Genomic DNA, 26932 nt, shown 5'->3' on the forward strand with positions numbered 1-26932 from the left:
CCTTGTGCCAGGCTGGAGGTTTGGAGTTTATGAGGGAGTGATCTTGTTCCTTGTGCCAGGCTAAGGGTTGAGTTTAGGAGGGAGCCATCTTGTTCCTTGTGCCAGACTGGAGGTGGGGGTTTAGGAGGGAGCGATCTTGTTCCTTGTGCCAGGCTGGAGGTGGGAGTTTAGGAGGAAGCGATCTTGTTCCTTGTGCCAGGCTGGAGGTGGGAGTTTAGGAGGGAGCCATCTTGTTCCTTGTGCCAGACTGGAGGTGGGGGTTTAGGAGGGAGCGATCTTGTTCCTTGTGCCAGGCTGGAGGTGGGAGTTTAGGAGGGAGCGATCTTGTTCCTTGTGCCAGGCTAGAGGTGGGAGTTTAGGAGGGAGCCATCTTGTTCCTTGTGCCAGGCTGGAGGTGGGAGTTTAGGAGGGAGCCATCTTGTTCCCTGGGCTGAGGTGGGAGTTTACGAGGGAGCGAACTTGTTCCTTGTGCCAGACTGGAGGTGGGAGTTTAGGGAGAAGCAATCTTGTTCCTTGTGCCAGGCTAAGGGTGGGAGTTTAGGAGGGAGCCATCTTGTTCCTTGGGCTGAGGTGGGAGTTTACGAGGGAGCGAACTTGTTCCTTGTGCCAGACTGGAGGTGGGAGTTTAGGAAGAAGCAATCTTGTTCCTTGTGCCAGGCTAAGGGTGGGAGTTTAGGAGGGAGCCATCTTGTTCCTTGGGCTGAGGTGGGAGTTTACGAGGGAGCGAACTTGTTTCTTGTGCCAGACTGGAGGTGGGAGTTTAGGAAGAAGCAATCTTGTTCCTTGTGCCAGGCTAGAGGTGGGGGCTTAGGAAGGATGTTATGATTCAACTGCTGAAATTTAAAACTATCAGCCCAATAACAAATCTGTTGGCCTCGGGCCTACGGGACAGCATCTATTTCGATCACAGTCCTACATGATCAGACATAAGGTATTAGATGAATACTGAATGATGAACACTGTATACTGAATGAGTGCGTGACTGAGTTGGGTTTAACACCGCTTTTAACAGTATTACAGTTAATCGCGACATATCAGCTTACTGTTGAAGGAAAGCCCAAAGAGATGCAGGTCTCAGACATTTACCACTTCGGCAAAACACACAAGCACAGGTATGGTGCTGACAAACCTAGAAACATAATGGGGGCAAACCGGGATTTTGAACCCACAATCATAGGTTACTGGTGTGCCCAAGGGATGCAACTCTGCACAGCGAATCGCAGCGCCTTAGGCAACTGGGCCAACCGTGCCCCCTGTATACTGAAAGATCAGACACTGTACTGGAAGATCAGACACTTTGTACTGGAAGATCAGACACTGTACTGGAAGATCAGACACTTTGTACTGGTTTATCTGACACTTTAATGCTGCTGACAAATGTTGCATATATATATGGCCAGAAGAATCATGCTTCTTTGACTTCCTAATCTATCTTTTTTTAGAAAAGAGAGTTGACGTCTTTTGAATGCAATTGGAAAAATTGTCTATTTCCTGGAGGCATAATGTCTAGCTACAAACAGAAAAGTTTGAAACCTAGCATACTTCATTAAAAGGAAGTCAGAATACACCATCAAACTCAATCTAATATCTGTGAAGTCTTGAGTTGAAGTTCATTGCTGATTAAAATTTTGAAGAAAGTCAGGTTTTCCTTTAATCCAACTCCAAAGAGAGTGTTTTTCCCGCCCCTGTGACTCAAGATCTAAATAGCATTGCTGATATGTCAGTCCGAAACAGTCTTGTGATATCGGGCATGGTGGCTCAACGTGGCCTCTGTCATGCAAAAAAACATCGAAGTCAGCATACTTCACAAGCTCAAGTCAGTATGACCTTTTGCCTTGAAAACATTTTTCCATTTAGACATAATCCTGCTTGACAGGTGTTAATATTATTTGAAATGAACAAGATAAAATAAATGCAAATCCATCTAAAGCCGCTACAAATTAAGGTTGGTGTGGCTCCATCCATTTGTATAGTTTTGTTTGTTTGTTTTTCAATGCCACACTCCGCAATATTCGAGGCTTATGACAGCGGTCTGTAAATAATCAAGTCTGGACCAGTCCTATGTCCATACTGAAGTCCCCTGTCCATACTGAAGTCCTCTGTCCACACTGAAGTCCTCCGTCCACATTGAAGTCCTCTGTCCATACTGAAGTCCTCTGTCCACACTGAAGTCCCCTGTCCACACTGAAGTCCCCTGTCCATACTGAAGTCCTCTGTCCACACTGAAGTCCCCTGTCCATACTGAAGTCCTCTGTCCATACTGAAGTCCTCTGTCCATACTGGATTCCCCTGTCCACACTGAAGTCCTCTGTACATACTGGATTCCCCTGTCCACACTGAAGTCCCCTGTCCACACTGAAGTCCCCTGTCCATACTGAAGTCCTCTGTCCACACTGAAGTCCCCTGTCCACACTGAAGTCCCCTGTCCATACTGAAGTCCTCTGTCCACACTGAAGTCCTCCATCTATACTGAAGTCCTCCATCCACACTGAAGTCCTCCGTCCATACTGAAGTCCCCTGTACATACTGGTTTCCCCTGTCCACACTGAGGTCCTCTGTCCACACTGAGGTCCTCTGTCCACACTGAAGTCCCCTGTCCATACTGAAGTCCTCTGTCCACACTGAAGTCCTCTGTCCATACGGAAGTCCTCTGTCCACACTGAAGTCCCCTGTCCATACTGAAGTCCTCTGTCCACACTGAAGTCCTCCGTCCACATTGAAGTCCCCTGTCCACTCTGAAGTCCCCTGTCCACACTGGAGTCCCCTGTCCATACTAAAGTCCTCCGTCCACATTGAAGTCCCCTGTCCACAATGAAGTCCCCTGTCCACACTGAAGTCCCCTGTACATACTGAAGTCCTCTGTCCACACTGAAGTCCCCTGTCCACACTGAAGTCCCCTGTCCATACTGAAGTCCTCTGTCCATACTGAAGTCCTCCATCCATACTGAAGTCCTCCATCCACACTGAAGTCCTCCGTCCTAACTGAAGTCCTCCGTCCATACTGAAGTCCCCTGTACATACTGGATTCCTCTGTCCACACTGGAGTCCCCTGTCCACACTGAAGTCCCCTGTCCACACTGAAGTCCCCTGTCCATACTGAAGTCCTCTGTCCACACTGAAGTCCCCTGTCCACACTGAAGTCCCCTGTCCATACTGAAGTCCTCTGTCCACACTTAAGTCCCCTGTCCACACTGAAGTCCCCTGTCCATACTGAAGTCCTCTGTCCACACTGAAGTCCTCCATCTATACTGAAGTCCTCCATCCACACTGAAGTCCTCCGTCCTAACTGAAGTCCTCCGTCCATACTGAAGTCCCCTGTACATACTGGATTCCCCTGTCCACACTGAGGTCCTCTGTCCACACTGAAGTCCTCTGTCCACACTGAAGTCCCCTGTCCATACTGAAGTCCTCTGTCCACACTGAAGTCCTCTGTCCATACGGAAGTCCTCTGTCCACACTGAAGTCCTCCGTCCACATTGAAGTCCCCTGTCCACTCTGAAGTCCCCTGTCCACACTGGAGTCCCCTGTCCATACTGAAGTCCTCCGTCCACATTGAAGTCCCCTGTCCACACTGAAGTCCCCTGTCCACACTGAAGTCCCCTGTATATACTGAAGTCCTCTGTCCACACTGAAGTCCCCTGTCCACACTGAAGTCCCCTGTCCATACTGAAGTCCTCTGTCCATACTGAAGTCCTCCATCCATACTGAAATCCTCCATCCACACTGAAGTCCTCCGTCCTAACTGAAGTCCTCCGTCCATACTGATGTCCCCTGTACATACTGGATTCCTCTGTCCACACTGAAGTCCCCTGTCCACACTGAAGTCCCCTGTCCATACTGAAGTCCTCTGTCCATACTGAAGTCCTCCATCCATACTGAAATCCTCCATCCACACTGAAGTCCTCCGTCCTAACTGAAGTCCTCCGTCCATACTGAAGTCCCCTGTACATACTGGATTCCTCTGTCCACACTGGAGTCCCCTGTCCACACTGAAGTCCCCTGTCCACACTGAAGTCCCCTGTCCATACTGAAGTCCTCTGTCCACACTGAAGTCCCCTGTCCACACTGAAGTCCCCTGTACATACTGGATTCCTCTGTCCACACTGAAGTCCCCTGTCCACACTGAAGTCCCCTGTCCACACTGAAGTCCTCTGTCCACACTGAAGTCCCCTGTCCACACTGAAGTCCCCTGTACATACTGAAGTCCTCTGTCCACACTGAAGTCCTCCGTCCACACTGAAGTCCCTGTCCATACTGAAGTCCCCTGTCCACACTGAAGTCCCCTGTACATACTGAAGTCCTCTGTCCACACTGAAGTCCTCCATCCCTACTGAAGTCCTCCATCCACACTGAAGTCCACCGTCCACACTGAAGTCCCCTGTACATACTGGATTCCCCTGTCCACACTGAAGTCCTCCGTCCACACTGAAGTCCCCTGTCCACACTGAAGTCCCCTGTCCACACTGAAGTCCCCTGTCCATACTGAAGTCCTCTGTACATACTGTCCTCCATTCATTCACCCGATGAAGGAGTAAGCATATACTCCGAAACATTGTGTTCCTCACAATAAAGAAGTTGATATCCATATATTCTCTTCCTTACGCTGGCCTATGTTTTGTCTTTCAAGATGATAACATTCGTGTCCACCATACAGATAACCGATGTACCTCCATCAGCCAAACATCACCGGAATGTAATGGCCAGCCAGGAGTCCTGGCCTTTCCAACATACACCACGTCTGAAACACAATCGGGAGATGTGTACGCCAACTAAAAAGGCCACCCGATTTGTTAGCCAAATTGGGCCAGGCGTTGCAAGAGGAGTGGACAAGACTCTCGCATATTCTCATCCAGAGATCGATTCTGATCATGCCACACCATATAACGAAAGTTTGACAGTTGTGGAGGCATTGATCCATTATTGATCAAGTCATCTCAAAGGTTCACTTTTTTACTACACACCTCTGCTGTCTTATGAGGTTGTTTGCACTGTTACAAAAAACTGCCAACATGTTCTGTGGCTTGTCATGTAACACCAAGTGCTTCCTTTTAACTTATCCATCCACAGCATCACTCGATACCTCTTTGTATCTCTGTAATTATCTTGTGTTTTTTTCAAATATCCCCTGTCTTTTTTTTAAAGAAAATATAAATGTTTTGCTTATTTGTACAATTTTGTGATATTCAGGGACTGATAGTTTAACACAGCTGGGTTATCATGATACCAGTGCCATCTGATGATTAAATGGGCACATGATATAATGTCAATGAAGCAGACATAAAATATTCTTAACTGAGATTCAATATCGTGTGAATGGAAGAACGCCTGATTTGATAAACCGACTTACGCCCACAAGGAACACCTCAGACAGATAAACGTCTTACCCTCTACCGGAGTACACCACACACTCTGGACATAGACTCAAAGATTTTATGCATGCTTCAACCATTAAGTTTGGGGAAATTGTTCCCCTTCCATTGTCAAGGCAACACACAACATCTTCACCAGGTGGAAAATGAAAGACGCACATATCATTGATTTGTCTGCTTTTCACATCTCTACATTTTCTAACATTACTTCATTTGTACTGAGCAGAGTAAAAAAAACATAATGATTATCCCCAAGATCTTTCACAGATATAAACAAGTTTTGTTAAATATCTCCCATCTCCCATCTCCCATCCCCCGCCTTCCTCAGATCTTTCAATAATCAATCCTCACTTTTGCTGAATTCATCCTGAAGCATCGTATTACATGTCTTCACTTCCCGCATGTGACACACTTGTCTGCCTTTAAAACTCACACACATCAACCTTCTTGAAGAACATCCAGTCCTCCCCGATGTAACACCCTTTATATCACTCGAGAGTTATAGCAATATACCTGTGTCAAGTACACAAAAGCTTCACAAATTTTACCCAAATGGTGAATAAAATCAAGGTCTTCAGCATGATAAGTGCACGTCAACAGTGATCAGTTGCACAGGAACAGATACTCTTTGACACACAGACTGAGATACCATGCTACAGTTTAACACACCACTCAGACTTGTTTTATACCCTTAACACCAACCATCAGGCAGGGTAACAACAAGTACCATATTATAACATCTTTGGTATGACACGGCTGGGGATCAAACCCAAAACCTTCCACTCTCTGTGGAGACACTCTACTACTAGACCACGGAGGCTGTCCAATTACCACCAGATCAACCATCAGCCTTCCCAGATAAAAACTAACCCGTCCCTATTTCCTGTATTATATCCTTGGCATCCCTTGGCAACTATGATAGGTCTGATAGATTGTGGACCATGTCGACACGTTCTGGTCAGATTGTGGACCATGTCGACACGTTCTGGTCAGATTGTGGACCATGTCGACACGTTCTGGTCAGATTGTGAACCATGTCGACACGTTCTGGTCAGATTGTGAACCATGTCGACACGTTCTGGTCAGATTGTGAACCATGTCGACACGTTCTGGTCAGATTGTGAACCATGTCGACACGTTCTGGTCAGATTGTGGACCATGTCGACACGTTCTGGTCAGATTGTGAACCATGTCGACACGTTCTGGTCAGATTGTGAACCATGTCGACACGTTCTGGTCAGATTGTGGACCATGTCGACACGTTCTGGTCAGATTGTGAACCATGTCGACACGTTCTGGTCAGATTGTGGACCATGTCGACACGTTCTGGTCAGATTGTGGACCATGTCGACACGTTCTGGTCAGATTGTGGACCATGTCGACACGTTCTGGTCAGATTGTGGACCATGTCGACACGTTCTGGTCAGATTGTGGACCATGTCAACACGTTCTGGTCAGATTAAGAACCATGTCGACGCGTTCTGGTCAGATTGTGGACCATGTCGACACGTTCTGGTCAGATTGTGGACCATGTCGACACGTTCTGGTCAGATTGTGGACCATGTCGACACGTTCTGGTCAGATTGTGGACCATGTCGACACGTTCTGGTCAGATTGTGAACCATGTCGACACGTTCTGGTCAGATTGTGAACCATGTCCATACCTTCTGTGTGTGTGTGTGTGGTCAGGGGGTGATCCTGGGATTTTTGAATGAGTATTGTTTTAAGCAGTTTTTATTAATATTACAACAATATCACGTCAGGGGTCACCAGAAATGGGCTTTACACATTGTATTAGGGCTGGGAGTAGTCCAAATTTACTACCCGGGTACCCAACACCCTATAACCCGACCCTACCTGGGTATCCACTGTAGGTCTCAAGAGTTGGGAACACAATGTCTAATTGGGAATAGTTTAACTGTAGCCCTGGCAAAAACTGTTTAGATACATGTATGAATCCAGAGACCATATAACAGATATATGGTCTCTTTTGAAACGATCGAATCATGTGTACACTGAAGTTGACTAAAGCTTTATCTTTACTCAAACATATACAAGTCAAAAGGAATGTGTGCATCATCAGAAAGAAATTCGAACCACTGAGTTATAGTGAGTTTTTGTCATTAAACAATATGTCTCGTGTCTAACCACGGGTCCGAGTAGTATTGTGGGTACCCGGGTCCTACTCAAGACCCACCCGACCCGGGTACCCAAGTTACCCGTCCCAGCCCTACATTGTACCCATGTGGGGAATCGAACCCAAGCCTTTGACGTGACGAGAAAACACTTTAACCACTAGGCTACCCTCTCGCCCCTAGTTATTGAGGACATCCAGCATATATTCAGTTCAGTTAGACCTGAGGACTGATTATTATCAGGAACAGATGACATCATCATGGTAAACACAAAGTCAAAAGAACAAACATTTCCTGTGTGTAAATACTGACCACAATACCAGTATGTAAAATGACAAAATCTGTGTGGAGTGTAAGGATGACATGGAACAATTCTTGCATGACAAGCTAAAACAGACACGACCTTCAGGTCTGGAAAAATTATTTCCAAAAAGGGGAAAAAATATTCTGGAGACATCATAATTAATTGTAGTGAAGTTAGCCTATAAAACCTGCTATTCATACAGTACTCCCATGAAGGCCTATCCCTGACTTTCAAGGGGTGAAATGTTGACAACATTGTCATTTGTGCATGGAAATGGCACCTACAGTACAAACCCTGGTTTAACACAGATGGCAACAAAATGCACTTAGTCACTCACCTATTGGGGCAAAATATACAAAGAGAATGGAAAAACTTCACTCACTCACTCACTCACTCACTCACTCACTCACCTGTTTTGGGAAGACATACTGAAACACAAGTGAACGGCAAAACTTTACTCACTCACTCACCCATTGTTGGAAGATATACTGAAACACAAGTGAACGGCAAAACTTCACTCACTCACTCACTCACTCACTCACCCACTGTGGGAAGACATACTGAAACACAAGTGAACGGCAAAACTTTACTCACTCACTCACTCACCCACTGTGGGAAGACATACTGAAACACAAGTGAACGGCAAAACTTTACTCACTCACTCACTCACCCACTGTGGGAAGACATACTGAAACACAAGTGAACAGCAAAACTTTACTCACTCACTCACTTACTCACTCACTCACTCACTCACCCATTGTGGGAAGACATACTTAAACACAAGTGAAAGGCAAAACTTCACTCACTCACTCACCTGTTTGGGGAAGACATACTGAAACACAAGTGAACGGCAAAACTTTACTCACTCACTCACTCACTCACTCACCCATTGTGGGAAGATATACTGAAACACAAGTGAACGGCAAAACTTTACTCACTCACTCACTCACCCACTGTGGGAAGACATACTGAAACACAAGTGAAAGGCAAAACTTCACTCACTCACTCACTCACCCACCGTGGGAAGATATACTGAAACACAAGTGAACGGCAAAACTTTACTCACTCACTCACTCACCCATTGTGGGAAGACATACTTAAACACAAGTGAAAGGCAAAACTTCACTCACTCACTCACCTATTTGGGGAAGATATACTTAAACACAAGTGAACGGCAAAAATTCACTCACTCACCCATTGTGGGAAGAAATACTGAAACACAAGTGAAAGGCAAAACTTCACTCACTCACTCACCTATTTGGGGAAGATATACTTAAACACAAGTGAAAGGCACTCACTCACTCACACCAATCTCAAACGCATCAATCCATTGCACAATAACTATCACCAAAAATATTGAAGTCAATTCTTAAATATACTGAACAGCCTCCACTTCAAGTTTTCATGATAAAATATAGTTGGGGGTCATGCTGCCTTCAACAGTATTCCAGCTCTGCGTAAAAAAAAGTCAACTTTCAGGTCATGAGGTAAGTTAAAGACATTTGCCAAAAATATTTAAATTTCCCTGTATGATTTTCGTGATCTTTCTAGGGTGGTGGGGTAGCCGAGTGGTTAAAGTGTTTGCTCGTCATGCCGACGACCCGTGTTCAATTCCCCACATGAGTACAATGTGTGAAGGCCATTTCTGGTGTCCCCCGCCATGATATTGCTGGAATATTGCTAAAAGTGGCGTTCAAACATACTCACTCACTCATGACCTTTCTCTGAAAACCATAGTGAGTGAGTATGGTTTTACATAGCTTTTAGCAATATTCCTGCAATATCACAGCGGGGGTCACCAGAAATGGATTTCACACTTTATACCTACAAGGGAAATCGGACCCAGGGCTTTGGTGTGACAAGCGAACGCTTTATCCACTAGGCTAGGCCACCGCCCCCTGAAAACCATTGTGTCATCGAGGTACTGCAAGTAGTTCAGGGATAATTCGGTTTTATATAAGAAGATAATGATGATATGGAGAACCACGTATCACTGAACGCACAAAAAACATTGAATACTTCATCCAAATATTCCAGCATGATTGTTTGGAACAATTACACAACAACCTGTGCACACCACAAAAACTGCAGTTACTGAGTGATGGCCAAGGGTTAATTAGGTGTTTCACACTGACATTTCTACAATGGGCGAGGCGGTGGGGTAGCCTAGTGGTTAAAGTGTTCGCTCGTCAGACCGAAGACCCGGGTTCGATTCCCCACATGGGTACAATGTGTGAAGCCCATTTCTGGTGTCCCCCGCCGTGATATTTGCATAATATTGCTAAAAGCGGCGTAAAACAATACTCACACACAAACACACACACACACACACACACACACACACACACACACACACACACACACACACTACAATGGGCGATCTTTTTGTTCCAAAGGGCAATAACTCCCCTTTTGAAATGATATGAGCGATGGTCCAACCTGTAGCTTCCGGTCTGGTTCTCGGATCAATGCGCGCTGTGACAACTAGAGACATGTAGAGACAGAGCCAAGCTAAAGCGTTGCCCTGTTTCACCTTCATTCAAAAACGGTCGTTCACATCTACATATTTTTAACTAGCACATATTTTGTAGTAATTATTAGCTCAGAATATCAACTTTTGTTGAGTCTTCAACTGAAAGATGAACTGTCACGATGGAACATGGTGAGAAAAAACGCCATGAAAAACAGAATATTGCCATGGTATTTTCTACGTCAGAAAACAGCGAGGCATTCTGTCAGTCTGGGCTAACATATCGCATCGATGAAATAATGCAAACTCTTTTTATTTATCAGCCTTTGTGTTACCTCCCACGACAATTCCAACCATTCAAATCTGAACAAATGGTTCTCATACCACCATCTACTTCAATGTAATAAAATTGGAGAATCGCCTACATTTGCAGCACACAGACAAATACTTTACAAATAATTGAAGAAGAAAAGACATTTAGAAATATGCCAAATGAAAATCTACCCTGCATCTATCAAGCAATCAGTTGCTCAGCTGCAATATACCGGTACATACCAGTCATCATACTTTGAAATAAGAGATTTACCCATGTTATTCTACCCTTATTAACATGTGTCACACTGAGTGAGGCCTAAACACTGTATGAACGTTGTTGCAAATATGATTTTAGAAAGTTTATGATAAAATATTCTGATGATGACATAAATGCAAATTGAACCTAACAATCATTCCATGTAGATAAATGCATTTATCATATAATGGGTAGGTTTCTCGGCAGGATAAAGCCAACGGACAAAAACGATATCCGTTGGGGGCATATGCGGATAGAGATGCAAATATCAAAGGACAGGTAGGGACTACTTTCAGTATTTACATACAAACATGGCGTTGCCCTTGTCATTCGGCAATCGAGTCAGAATTAACCATCGGGAACCTGGATAAACTAAAGGGATAATTGCTATCATTATCAAAAGAACAGTCTGTTATACTGAAATGTATGTAGCTATGGCATTTTATAACTTTTGGCAACTTTGGACATATAAATTTCGAAACAATTTTGCGAGGGCACCAGGCCTAGACAAGCGGGATCAGTAGCCATATCTGTGCTTGTAGACCTCTGCGGCTTGAAACCTTTTCCACAAATTATAATAGTTGGATTTGTCCGAAATATGTTTGAATTGTTACCTTTTTCGTTACTTACATTTTCACTTAACATTATGACAGGCCAGATCGACTGTCAACAATGTCTAAGCGTGGCAGTGACGTCTCATAGACTAGGGTTAGAGTAGCTTCCCTTTGACAAAGGGCAGTTACTCTAGCGGACAGACAGATGGATTGCCACAAAAGGCAAGTAAAAACAATTGTTGTTTGCGTATATGTTGCTTCGCCACTGTATAAGAAACAGAATTATTTATTAGGAATAAACACTACGGTATGTATTTATTCCTAATGCAGGATATTTACCATCCCCAAACACACTCACGTGATAACCTGTATTTACTTATGTTATTTGTGTTTGCTTATAACAGATTATACTTATATATGGTACGGTCAGTGTCTATAATCAGACAATACGTATCCTGACGAATTCACTCAGGCAATGTATATATTGACTTACATTTTCAGTCAGTACACATATTGACTGAAAAATGAAAGTGGATTTTAGATAAATTGACTTAACCTCTTCATATTTGTTTGATCTATTTTGATCTTTCGAAGATGAAAGTAACTTATGTAAGTAATTAAAAATATTTTTTCCACAATGAATCAATTGGTTCTTCAAACATGAATGAATACTAGAGTCCTTTTTCATGTTAATCCTCTTTATTGACAAAACATGGAGTTCATTAACAGATAATGACGACTACAAAGTCATGCATGTGTAATCTAATACCAGCACACATGCACAAGTGTACCGAGATATCAAATAAAATAATAAGTTATTGTGCAATGCAGATATCTGTTGGTGAAAAAAGGATAACATTATTAATTTGTTAATGTGGAAATTTGAAACATCAGTTCAGAACTTAAAAAGCTAAATAGCAAGGCCTAATGAAATTAAGAATCAGCTTTATCTGTATTACAGTCATCTGATGGTTGTCAAGGCAACTGGATGTAGACACTGCAGTGTTAACATAATCATCATTTTAGAGATTGAAAATAAGTATGAATTTATTGCTTAAATTTATAAGATGAAACATTGTAGGTTGTATTACTACCCTTGACTATGTATTTAAACTAATATTTAGGGCCTTATTTGTCTAAAAAATCATTAAATAAATAATTCTTAATATTTGAAAAAGCTCATCATAATAATATATCTTTTATTTATCATATTGAAATATAATCATGGTGGTATTTGGCCACAAACAGCCATCATTCATCAATATATTTTTTTATACAACATGCACAAATTAACCCTTAAATATCAAAACTGATTTCAGTGATTTCCATTTCTTTTATATTGAACACTGTATATGATATCTAGCTGATGACATAATTTACCAGTGCCTGTCTCTTTTAAATTTTCTTGAAAACATTTCTCATTTCTTTCAGTTATATACCTGATAAATACCTATACTGGTATGTGTTGCTGTGAAAATTCACAACAATTCAGAACATTTGTTTCTTTGTTGTTTAATGTGCACACAGTAATGTTCCAGCTGTATGACGGTGATCTGCAAATAATCGTGTCTGGACCAGACAATCCAGTGATTGACATCATGATCATCAATCTTCGCAATTGGGATACGATGACATGAATCAGCCAATTCAGCAACCCGATCCCGTTTGTCGCCTCTAATGAGAAGCATAGTCGCCTTTTACGACAAGCATAGTCGCCTCTTACGACAAGCATAGTCACCTCTTACGACAAGCATAGTCACCTCTTACAGCAAGCATGGGTTGCTGTAGACCTTTTCTACACCGCTTCCAGCAGAAGCACAAAGTACACAGCACAAACATCACTGCCAGAACCATCTGAGGTGCCATCCAGGGGTTAGTCAGACAGAAGATGTCGTTATTTCTACAGATGCACACAAGAACTTGATGCATGCTATATATTCATTCCTGTCTCCTACCTATGTGAGAGAAAGACAGACTGGTCTCATCTCAGGTTAGATCAGGTAAATGACATTGAAATTTCTTCAGACATCCACACAAACCAACCAGGAATAACTGCTGATTTCATATTTCATAATGCAAACATGTCTTCAACATACCCTGGAGAAAAAGACTAGCCCCATCTACACAGGTAAACACTTTTTCACTTGTCTAACTGACACCTGGTGTCTTGTGTGAGAAATGACACCTTCACATGAAGACACCCCTCACACTCGTCTACTCAACACCTGGTGTCTTGTGTGTGAGCAGGACTGACACCTTGACATGTAGACACCCCTCACACTCGTCTATTTAACCAACACCTGGTGTCTTGTGTGTGAGCAGGACTGACACCTTCACATGTAGACACCCCTCACACTCGTCTATTTAACCAACACCTGGTGTCTTGTGTGTGAGAAGGACTGACACCTTCACATGTAGACACCCCTCACACTCGTCTACTCAACACCTAGTGTCTTGTGTGTGAGAAGGACTGACACCTTCACATGTAGACACCCCTCATACTCGTCTACTCAACACCTGGTGTCTTGTGTGTGAGCAGGACTGACACCTTCACATGTAGACACCCCTCATACTCGTCTACTCAACACCTGGTGTCTTGTGTGTGAGCAGGACTGACACCTTGACATGTAGACACCCCTCACACTCATCTACTCAACACCTGGTGTCTTGTGTGTGAGAAGGACTGACACCTTCACATGTAGACACCCCTCATACTCGTCTACTCAACACCTGGTGTCTTGTGTGTGAGCAGGACTGACACCTTCACATGTAGACACCCCTCATACTCGTCTACTCAACACCTGGTGTCTTGTGTGTGAGCAGGACTGACACCTTCACATGTAGACACCCCTCATACTCGTCTTCTCAACACCTGGTGTCTTGTGTGTGAACAGGACTGACACCTTCACATGTAGACACCCCTCATACTCGTCTACTCAACACCTGGTGTCTTGTGTGTGAGAAGGACTGACACCTTCACATGTAGACACCCCTCACACTCATCTACTCAACACCTGGTGTCTTGTGTGTGAGAAGGACTGACACCTTCACATGTAGACACCCCTCATACTCGTCTACTCAACACCTGGTGTCTTGTGTGTGAGCAGGACTGACACCTTCACATGTAGACACCCCTCATACTCGTCTACTCAACACCTGGTGTCTTGTGTGTGAACAGGACTGACACCTTCACATGTAGACACCCCTCATACTCGTCTACTCAACACCTGGTGTCTTGTGTGTGAGAAGGACTAACACCTTGACATGTAGACACCCCTCACACTCGTCTATTTAACCAACACCTGGTGTCTTGTGTGTGAGAAGGACTGACACCTTGACATGTAGACACCCCTCACACTCGTCTATTTAACCAACACCTGGTGTCTTGTGTGTGAGAAGGACTGACACCTTGACATGTAGACACCCCTCACACTCGTCTATTTAACCAACACCTGGTGTCTTGTGTGTGAGCAGGACTGATACCTTCACATGTAGACACCCCTCACACTCGTCTACTCAACACCTGGTGTCTTGTGTGTGAGCAGGACTGACACCTTCACATGTAGACACCCCTCACACTCGTCTACTCAACACCTGGTGTCTTGTGTGTGAGAAGGACTGACACCTTCACATGTAGACACCCCTCACACTCGTCTACTCAACACCTGGTGTCTTGTGTGTGAGCAGGACTGACACCTTCACATGTAGACACCCCTCACACTCGTCTATTTAACCAACACCTGGTGTCTTGTGTGTGAGAAGGACTGACACCTTGACATGTAGACACCCCTCACACTCGTCTATTTAACCAACACCTGGTGTCTTGTGTGTGAGCAGGACTGACACCTTCACATGTAGACACCCCTCACACTCGTCGACTCAACACCTGGTGTCTTGTGTGTGAGAAGGACTGACACCTTCACATGTAGACACCCCTCACACTCGTCTACTCAACACCTGGTGTCTTGTGTGCGAGCAGGACTGACACCTTCACATGTAGACACCCCTCACACTCGTCTACTCAACACCTGGTGTCTTGTGTGTGAGAAGGACTGACACCTTCACATGTAGACACCCCTCGCACTCGTCTACTCAACACCTGGTGTCTTGTGTGTGAGCAGGACTGACACCTTCACATGTAGACACCCCTCACACTCGTCTACTCAACCAACACCTGGTGTCTTGTGTGTGAGAAGGACTGACACCTTCACATGTAGACACCCCTCACACTCATCTACTCAACACCTGGTGTCTTGTGTGTGAGAAATGACACCTTCACATGTAGACACCCCTCACACTCTTCTACTCAACACCTGGTGTCTTGTGTGTGAGAAATGACACCTTCACATGTAGACACCCCTCACACTCGTCTACTCAACACCTGGTGTCTTGTTTGTGAGAAGGACTGACACCTTCACATGTAGACACCCCTCACACTCGTCTACTCAACACCTGGTGTCTTGTGTGTGAGCAGGACTGACACCTTCACATGTAGACACCCCTCACACTCGTCTACTCAACACCTGGTGTCTTGTGTGTGAGCAGGACTGACACCTTGACACGTAAACACCCCTCACACTCGTCTACTCAACACCTGGTGTCTTGTGTGTGAGCAGGACTGACACCTTGACATGTAAACACCCCTCATAATCGTCTACTCAACACCTGGTGTCTTGTGTGAGTAGGACTGACACCTTGACATGTAAACACCCCTCACACTCGTCTACTCAACCAACACCTGGTGTCTTGTGTGTGAGCAGGACTGACACCTTCACATGTAGACACCCCTCACACTCGTCTACTCAACCAACACCTGGTGTCTTGTGTGTGAGAAGGACTGACACCTTCACATGTAGACACCCCTCACACTCATCTACTCAACACCTGGTGTCTTGTGTGTGAGAAATGACACCTTCACATGTAGACACCCCTCACACTCGTCTACTCAACACCTGGTGTCTTGTGTGTGAGAAATGACACCTTCACATGTAGACACCCCTCACACTCGTCTACTCAACACCTGGTGTCTTGTTTGTGAGAAGGACTGACACCTTCACATGTAGACACCCCTCACACTCGTCTACTCAACACCTGGTGTCTTGTGTGTGAGCAGGACTGACACCTTCACATGTAGACACCCCTCACACTCGTCTACTCAACACCTGGTGTCTTGTGTGTGAGCAGGACTGACACCTTGACATGTAAACACCCCTCACACTCTTCTACTCAACACCTGGTGTCTTGTGTGTGAGCAGGACTGACACCTTGACATGTAAACACCCCTCATAATCGTCTACTCAACACCTGGTGTCTTGTGTGAGTAGGACTGACACCTTGACATGTAAACACCCCTCACACTCGTCTACTCAACCAACACCTGGTGTCTTGTGTGTGAGCAGGACTGACACCTTGACATGTAGACACCCCTCACACTCATCTACTCAACCAACACCTGGTGTCTTGTGTGTGAGTAGGACTGACACCTTCACATGTAGACACCCCTCACACTCGTCTACTCAACCAACACCTGGTGTCTTGTGTGTGAGTTGGACGGACACCTTCACATGTAGACACCCCTCACACTCGTCTATTTAACCAACACCTGGTGTCTTGCATGTGAGAAGGACTGACACCTTCACCACAGGTCTAATTCCATCACACTCGTCTACTCAACACCTGGTGTCTTGTGTTCGAGAAGGACTGACAACTTCACCACAGGTAGACACCCCTCACACTCATCTATTCAACCAGCATTTGGTGTCTCGTGTGTGACGCCTGTGTCTTGTGTGTGAGACTAACCTAGTCCCCTCGGCTGGAGGCCCCTCACGCCAGTCTACTCGAGACCTGGTGTCTTGTGTGTGAGACTAACCTAGTCCCCTCGGCTGGAGGCCCCTCACGCCAGTCTACTCGAGACCTGGTGTCTTGTGTGTGAGACTAACCTAGTCCCATTGACTGGAGGCCCCTCACACCAGTCTACTCGACACCTGGTGTTGCAGACAGTTAAGTGGTATAAAGATAAGAATTATCGCCTTGTCGACCATTAGCCTTATCTCACACATTAATGTTGGGGGAAATTACCTAATATCTGTGGCTCTCCACCCCATGGGACCAGAGTGGGGGGTAGGAGGGGAGATGCAATCTTTAAAGTCCTTTCAAAATTTACAGCATCTCAGTTCTTTATGAGGCAAACTTCACAGACTAAGCTGCCCATAAAACATTGGGTTATGTTCAGCGTGACAGGGAGCAGTGCCACTACTAGGTCTACCAGCTGGGAGGAGGCGGTGCGATGTTGCCATGTTAGAGTCACACCAAGATCAACTTTTTATTTTTGTAACCAATATTGTTCGGTTTATCCCATTTCAACTGTCATGAGAGATGATTAACTCCTGAAGCTGTCACATCAAAACATGAAGATAATCTACATTTGACCAATTCCACGTTACCATGGTTACACTGTTCAAGGGTAAAAAGAGTAAAACCATAATCAGGTTATAACAAACGAGTTGTTCACCAAGGTGTAAATTATGAAAAGACGTCACTGAAAATATGACTCTTTGAAACCCCTGTCATGAAACGTGAGCAATGATACAGAATAGAATCCCTTGTAAAACAACAGCCAAACAGATCAAGATCTGACACTTGTGCAAAATGTCATCAACCACAGATGTACAAATATACTGTTCACTACCTGTATGTAGTAGACGATGTTCAGGCCGACCAGTATGGAGCAAGTGATGCCCAGGCCAGGAACCGGTTTCCAGTTTCCAAGAGATCTGAACCACTGTCACAGTGACGTCTACACCTTCCTGTGGGAATGGTAGTCGAGCCTGTGTGACGCCTCCATGAAAGAGGACATACGTGCAGGTTATGCTCTCGTGTCTCTGCAGCCTCCGTACCACTGCTGAGATGTAACACTGCTTTAATATCTCAGCATTTGGTCAGTTGTAAACATAAATTATCCCAGCTCCAAAATAGAAATGTAAATTTATCTAGATGAATTGGATTGGTAAATGTTGAAGGTTATGATGTCCAATCTGATTCTAGAGGTGTATGGAAGATGTGGCTGAATTCAAGGCTAATGTTTCAGATTCAGAACGATTCAGGTTACAAGATTCAACTAGCAGATTTCAAGACAGCTTTGGCCAAACTACCTGATAAAGCACATATTTTAAAGCAAACTACAGCATTTATTTATATGAATTTTCAGTGGCAGAATATTTTGTATGTTTTGTTAATAACTTGACAGAGGGAGTAAGTTGGATTTTATGCCACTTTTAGCAATATTCAAGCAAGGAGGGGGACACCAGAGTGAGTGAGTGAGTATGGTTATACGCCGCTTTTAGCAATATTCCAGCAATATCACGGCGGGGGACACCAGAAATGGGCCCTCACACATTGTACCCATGTCGGGAATTGAAACCCGGGTCTTCGGCGTGACGAGTGAACGCTTTAACCACTAGGCTACCCGACCGCCCCGGGGACACCAGAAGTGGGCTTCACACATTGTAGCTATGTGGGAATTGAAGTCGGGTCTTTGACTTGGCGGGTGAACGGTTTAACCACCAGGCTATGCCACAGCCCCCATTAGCTTGATGACAGACTGATGTCCAGTCACTGATGAGTATTTTTATTATCACCTGTACCTCTGCAGAAGTAGGGCTTTACAACGATGTCAATGTCATGTTTCTTCTTTGGGTTGACCAGGACGGCACAGTGGTCCAAGCCGCCAAGATTTGCTGTACTTTTGCATCTTAACCTGAACCCATCATGGGTTTGAGTCCCAGGTTGGCCTGTATTTTGTTTCCTGGTTTGCTAGCACCCATTCTCGTCAGTTTCACCACACTGATAAACATCAAGTTCTACATTATTTCAGGCTGGCAATATAACTGAGATACTGTTTTGATAGGTGTAGGGTGTAGGTTTACTACCCAGGCACCCGATCCCCTATTAGCCAACCCTACCCGGTTACCCACTTTAGGTCTCAAGTTTTTCTGGGCCTGGGCCCCGTTCCACAAAGCGTATCTTAGCCCTACGACCACCGTAGGCCTATGTTAAAGTATGGGAGTTACGATCGTCTTAGCGCTAAGATCGCTTTGTGGAACAGGGCTCTGGCAAAAGCTGCTTAAATACATGCATAAAACGATCTGATCATGCATACACTGAAGTTGACTGAAGCTTTATCTTTACTCAAGCAGTCAGAAGGAATGCATGCATATACATAAAGAAATGGGAACATAAAGCAAATTGTTGTGTAACCATGGAATTTGACTGTTATCATTAAACAATATATCACATGAATAACCATGGGTCCGGGTCCTGTTTCGTTAGTCCCCCAGCAGTGACATAGGCTTCAGTCTTTCATCAAGCTGAGTGGTTAAATAATCACTCGTCAGACGGTGACCGAAGACGGTGACTGAAGACGGTGACTGAAGGCGGTGACCGAAGACGGTGACCGAAGACGGTGACTGAAGACGGTTACTGAAGACGGTGACCGAAGACGGTGCAAGATCACATGGCAGTCAATATCCATTTTCAATATTCTCTTAACATTAGTTGTAAAGGAAAACGCCTTCTGAAAAGATATACCACCCCCACCCCAAAAAACAGAATAAATGAATAGGTATTTTATTTTTAATTCTCTTTGCTTGTATTGATATCAGTCTTGAAAAGTTTTCCCTTCTTGATGATGTTGAAAGAATTGGGAGACACAATGTAAGCAGGAAGTAAACAGTGACAAAGGGACTTAATTCATCGTTTTTCTAAGGAGTGGTGGAGACATTCCAATTTCTCACAGTCCTTCACTGATCGGGAAGAGTGCACTGGAGCGTGACCACCAGTCAGCAAGGCACACGATAATCAGCAGTTCCGCTATATACTGCAGACAAAGGGTTAATCAATGTCCAATCCCTTCTTGTATAGTCAGGGGGCACGGGTGGCCCAGTCATCAAAGGCGCTGCGTTTCGCTGTGCAGAGTTGCGTCCCTTGGGCATGCCAGAAACCTATGATTATGAGTTTGAATCCTGGTTTGCCCCGATTATGTTTCCAGGTTTGTCAGCACCATACCCATGCTCGTGGGTTTCACCGGAGTGGTAAACGTCTGGGACCTGCATCACTTGGGCTTTCCTCCCACATTAAGCTGACATGCCGTGATATAACTGTAATAATGTTAAAAGCGGCATTAAACCCAATTGACTCACTCATTTGTTTAGTCTCCCGGTTATGTCCAGTTCCAATTTGTCGCAGAAATAAATCATTGAGGTTCAGAATTAATGCAATCAAATTGAAGACTACCATCACTAAATAGACATTTAGTTTCTGAAATCTTATATTACACAATATCCTTCTTGACTCTAAAAATATATAAAAATTCCCTATAGAGCTAGCTTGAGCTTGCTAGACTTGGTTTTGTATGTTTTTATAGAGTATTTTTTTTCATAAAATAAATATATTCCACGGTCATGGTGCAGGACTATTCTCAACACAATAAAGTGAATTTCGAAGGCTGTGCACCATGATCAACAGATCTTGGCAGACCTCAGGGAAATAACTCAGCACAGCGAGATAAGACTCCCTTGAGAAAATCGGTCACTGATGCATATTCTCACAAGATTCCATGCATAGGTCATGTGGTTTCCAAGAATATAGTTCTTCGGTTTTGAACATTATATTCTCATGTGGTTTCAGCTCAGGTGAACCCCCAAACATATCATACCACGAGCAAACCTGATCTGGCTACTTTAACTTGATTACTGCAAACAGCCATTGGGCATCGATTACAAAATGTCAGAGGTATAATCGACAAGAAATTCTCCAGTGTTGATTGTCTCCATCATCAGCAGCAGCGACATCAATACTTCCCATACCAGCCATTAATACCTGAATATTTCACAGGGGAGACTTCTCATGGCCATTCTCATGACACAATCTACAAATCTCTGCACAGTGCCACTCATCACTGACAGATTTGGTGTAGAAAGATATGCATGTGTCAACACAAAAAGGTAAAGGTAACTTCAACACAAAGTTCTGTCATCATCAAATATCACATTGCACAGGGAAGGTAGGAATTTGACTTTAAAGGGGCACTGATCTAACGCAATTCCCCGGGACTGGTTGTTGCCTTTGTTATTGTTTTTTCCCAGTGAATACCCGGATGTATAGCAGAAATCTAGACTAGTTCGCGACCTCTGCTGCGCCATTCGTAAGCGCATTAGTCACTTTTATGGGTAGTAATAAGGGCGTATGGTCACATTGATCAACAAAATGAAATACAGTTTTCGAGATAATAAGGAAATGTAGGTATCTTTGTGAGTAGCATCGGTAATGGTGACGAAGTTTTGATAAGTCACTTGCTTGGTAATTTTGCGATTTTCGTTTACACTATTTTGACTTGCAACACAAAGTATATATTTCACCTGAGCATATGCTTTTTTTATAGTGTGTATATTTTTTTACTGTCAAATGTGTAACAAATTTATTAAACGTCTAAATATTCAGTTATTTTACAAAGTGACTGAAAAACATTTCCATCTGTATTATTATGACAACGAATTCCAAACATTTTGATGTTTAATGTCATCACCAAGAGACTGAAAATGTAACGTTGAAAAGTACATTTCTAAGTTGTTTGGCTTTTAATCCTACATAATAATCTGTTGTGATGTTTGTAGGCCCTTTTGATCGTCTTGATCAATCTGGACAGATTTTTTAGTCAAAATGACTGAAATATTTACACATTTTATAAATTGCCTGAGAGAATCACATTTTACAAATTGACGGTAATATATACACGCTTACAAAGGAAAAGACCTGTGACAACAACGTCTATCGCGCATTGAAGAATTTCCCAACCAAGACGTAGAGAAACAAGAACGAATCGGTTCAAATGAAGGAAAACAAAATGCAGATATCATAATTACAACCTACCAAATTTATGTGTATAAGTTTTAGGCAGCTTCCTTGTTCGAGGAATGTATCCGTGAATATCCACACAAAGGAACAATATCCCACTCGTCTGCAGCTGTACAAAGAAACTTATTCGATGTCATGTGTCTTAGTAACAATCAAATATCTTAAAAGATATATATCGTTTCGGGATATTATAACCCGTGTTCGTTTCTCAACTGATCGCTTGGATTGTTTCAGGTGTTTTACATAGGTGTCAAGTCTCAATGGTCGGCTGAGAAAGCCCACGTGACAGCTATTTTCATAGCGTCCACGGTTCCTAAAAATTCCATGGAGTGATAGATAACAATGATCAATCAATCAACGTATTATCAGTTAACCCTTTGAACAAAATATGTTGTTTTTATATCGGCACTTCGCGCCATGATATGCGTGTATTCCCTTTGTTTTAGTAAACCTAGACATGTAAACACTCACTCTTGACATATCCACTGTGCAAGATAACAGTGATTAATCAATCAACGTATTTTCTGTTAATCCTTTGATGACTAGGAACGATCCGTTGATTAACAAAAAAAGGAAATCAACTGATCATTCATCTCTTGCTGGGCTGCCACGTGCATATTACATAACACACATTTCACCTCACTTCAAACCTGGATTCAGATTGAATAATTACCCCAGACACAATAAATGCCAAATGGGAATCTTTGTCAGGTAATATAAGTGGTGCTACCACTAATTGTACCTGTAATAAATTCATTAACTGAGCATCAAGTGAATGACGACAAATACACAAGTGTAGGGTTATACGAGAAAACGTGGATGACAACAAGGGAGTAGTAATCGTATTATTGACGCAAGCCGAAATCCGAAAATGCTTTCACTGCATGGATACTGTTTTTAGTATTAAACTATAACCATCTGGGGTATTTCCAAATGACGACATCCGATGAGCTCCCTTGTTCTTTTTTGTCTGTTTGTTTAGGCTGAAGAAATGAATTAACATGCGCCCTTTGTCGAAATCTTTATAGATCACAGTTAACCAATCAGTGTTCAAAAATGCGTAAAACAAATATTGCCTCCAGCCTCCAAGTTTATTTAGCTGTCCTTGCAGACGGTACCCCAGTCTCTGGTCACGCTCAGTTGCGTTGCGTATCATCCGGGTACTCACGGGGGAAAAACAATAACAAAGGCAACAACCAGTCCGTTAGATCAGTGCCCCTTTAATTAAATATGGGAAACAATTATGAAACTATATGACACTCTATTGTCACTGTGTGATAATATCTTGCAAGAATCCAAAGGACAATCCCTCCATGGTTATCATCAAAATAAAGAATACTAAACAAGCTCCCATGTAATACCAATTTTATGAAATGAGTGAATAGTTCTGGTATCTGACGAGCGTGGTTTTACACGGGGGCGAGTTTAGTATTTTATTTATTACTTGCCATTTATAACATTTTCAGAATAATACTGTTGAGTGTGAATAGGCTGACACCAACACGATCCACGGCATAATCCAATTGAGTTTAACAGAAAAATACTCCAAACACCTCAAAAGTTGAAACGTATTAATTTAATACCATACAACGTTCCAACTTTAGAATTCAGGCGTCCGTTCCAGAAAATTATCACCGCGCTAAGGTGATCGCAACTCACATACGTTAACTTGGACTAACGACTGTCCTTGTGCTGCAGTACGATCGCCTTGTGGAACGGGGCCTTGCACCTCAAAGTTAAAATCACGTCACTATACCCGATGACGTAATTTGTGAAATTTTGTTGCAAGATCATCTCCACACACAATGTAGTTGAATAAGCCAAGGGATGTTGAGAGCTTTCAATATTTGTTCGTGAAATGTGTTTCGAGAGTACATAAGCACGCGTTTTGGTATTGCACAATGTGTAATACAGCTGTATGTTTATTAAACGGGTGATCTGTTCACGGGCAAGTAATAATATAGATTATCACATATCATGACAGTAATCCATCATAGAGCAGCACAATACTCTGCCATGTTGTTTTTAGATTTGTTTGTTTGTTTGTTGTTGAATGCCGCACTCAGCAATATTCCAGCCATATGACTGCAATTTGAAAATAATCAAGTCGGAACCAGACAATGCATTGATTGATATCATGAGTATCAATCCACACAATTGGGATTTGATGACATGCATCAACCAAGTCAGCGAGCCTGACCATCCAATCCCGTTAGTCGCCCCTTACGACAAGAATGGGTTCTACCCCACCTCTTCACCGGTCTATTTTTTAGAAATAAAGTAAAGCAACTACCATCTCTTAATGTTTTTTTTTGGTTTGAGATGGCTGGGGATAGAACTATCACCTTTCCATTCTCCAGAGAGGTGCTCTATCATGGAGGCGGTCCTTGGTACTTAGTACCTGGCTCTCCCGTTTGCTGTGTGTGACTCTCATGGAGATAAATCTGTTTGTGAAGCACGAGTGTGTGGAAGGCTGGCGAACTGACACCAAGACAAGGAGTAGGACTTCAACACAGAAATTCAATCAGACATTGGAATCAATGGTGGACAATGGAAACTGTTATCTGTATGGCCCTTGTTCCCAGTCACAGCACTGAGCAGCGAGTTATCCAACACAGCCAATACAGCCCATGCAAGTCTATAATGTTTGGCAAGTCTAGATAACTGCAGTATCAGTATCTGAAAATGAAGAAAGTCTCTCGGCTCCTTTTTATTATATTTTATAACTATGATTTAACAACTATTTTTTTCTGTAAAATATGTTCATTTCAGAGACTAGATGTAAGTGTAAGAAGCAAGTGTTTACTGACAGCGTTTACTTTACTGACACAGTGTTTATTATTATTGACAAACCATATACGTATTTCAGGAGACAGTGTTTAATTTATCTGAAACTGTTCATTTTAACTTAAAGGGTTTATTTGTACTGAACATGTTCATTATTAGTTCCAAAATGTACTTTACTGAAAAACAGTATTTTAAGAGTAAAAGTGTTAATTTTACTCACAAATTTAAACAACATTCCTTCCAGCTTATTGCATATATTATTGACAGTGTTCATTTTAAGAATCACAGGGGTTTTTTTTACCTAAAAACCTCATTGTCACTGGCAGTGTTCATTTTTATTGATGAACAGGAAAACAGATTTGCTTATATGGTGAGTTATTATAGGAATCACAGAAAACTATGACAAAGAATTCTTTCGCTTAGTAAAACTTTGTCTTCCCAAAAGCATATTTCCCTAAAAATTAATTCTGATTTGTAATTCAGCCTTTATAGAATGAGTGAGTGAGTATGGTTTTACGCAGCTTTTAGCAATATTCCACCAATATTACGGCAGGGGACACGGAAATGGGCTTCACACATTGTACCCAGGTGGGGAATCAAACCCGAGCCTTCGGCATTACGAGCAAACGCTTCAACCACTAGGCTACCCCACCATCCCCAACCTACATAGAAGGATCTTCATGAACTACACCCATGCTTGGAATCAAACTCAGGAGTTTGGCATGACAAGCCAATACATGAACCATTACAGAACACTGAATAGCCCTTCCTTCACACTTACACAGTCTATGAAATCTTTCACCTCTCAGAGTGAGTGAGTAAGTGAGTGAGTTGGGTTTAATGCTGCTTTTAACAGTATTCAAGTTATATCACGGCCTGCCAGCTTAAAGTGGGAGGAAAGCCCGAAGTGATGCAACGTCTAACGTTTACCACTTCGGTGAAACTCACCTCTCAGAATACTGAGAACTGGCTTGACTAGTTTTTTTTATAATCTGGTTTTGGTTTACTAAAGTGCATATATTTCCAGTCATGGTGCAGGACTACCCTCCCTTAACAGACAGGAGAGTCAGATAAAACTCTGACAGTCCACGTGTGTTATTGCAATGAGCTGAAGTAGACTTACAATGATAAGAAGTTAATTACAACCAGATAGATCAGATTGCTCTACAACAGCCTCTCACCTGGCTGCACCTCGTACAGCCGCATCAGGACACAAACCTGGATATAATTGACAAGGGAGGCCTGAAACAACACAAATACTTGCTGACGTGGCACATGTGCCACCATCAAATATCTCGTGTTCACAGTTGTAATTATGTCTACTGTTAACCATTGCGGACTGTATTCCCTAGAACTGGGAGACAAAAACTCCCCTACTGCTGTTACCCAATCAGTGAGAACAGTACCAGCTGAGAAAACACATCAACATTCCTGGGTCCAGCGGGGAGTGTGGGGAACGCCGCACCTGTGTCAGCAGACCCAACCATGCCAGGGAGGCATGAGGAATATACAAGGAATATGCATTCACCCCCACCACAAAGAATGGCCACAACATCCATGTTCTAAACTCGGATCAGAATTCTAAGTGACACCAAAGCTTGGATCATCCACACAAAGGTTCAGTTCCATGGGCTGAGATGATGATGCCGCAGATGCAAAAACTTTACAACCGGATGTAAAACTGGAAGCACAGATAATATGTCACGACATTAGCTCATTTGACTTGCAATCAGTTGAGCTACAACAGTCTAGATGATAAAAAAGTCAAGTTCAGCAATAAAATAAGCCTTTAAAAATTTCAAGAAAATATTGAGCAATAAAATATTTCATT

The 26932-nt window shown here is 43.2% G+C and overlaps 1 protein-coding gene across 2 annotated transcripts in view; it reads right to left on the reverse strand.

Moving 5' to 3' along the window:
* LOC124113511 (tumor protein p53-inducible protein 11-like) overlaps positions 1-26932 on the reverse strand; it is a 532733-nt gene that overhangs the window by 371804 nt on the left and 133997 nt on the right. Inside the window, exon 1 of one of the 2 annotated variants that reach the window (XM_048385874.1) lies at positions 18092-18202. The exons of the other annotated variant lie outside the window; for it this stretch is intronic. The gene's annotated coding sequence lies outside the window, so the exon portion shown is untranslated. Of the gene's footprint in view, positions 1-18091; positions 18203-26932 lie in introns of those variants that run through there. 2 annotated transcript variants of the gene reach the window in all.

This window comes from Haliotis rufescens, unplaced genomic scaffold (genome assembly GCF_023055435.1).
Source record: "Haliotis rufescens isolate VD_foot unplaced genomic scaffold, xgHalRufe1.0.p SCAF_6, whole genome shotgun sequence".
Taxonomy (NCBI): domain Eukaryota; kingdom Metazoa; phylum Mollusca; class Gastropoda; order Lepetellida; family Haliotidae; genus Haliotis; species Haliotis rufescens.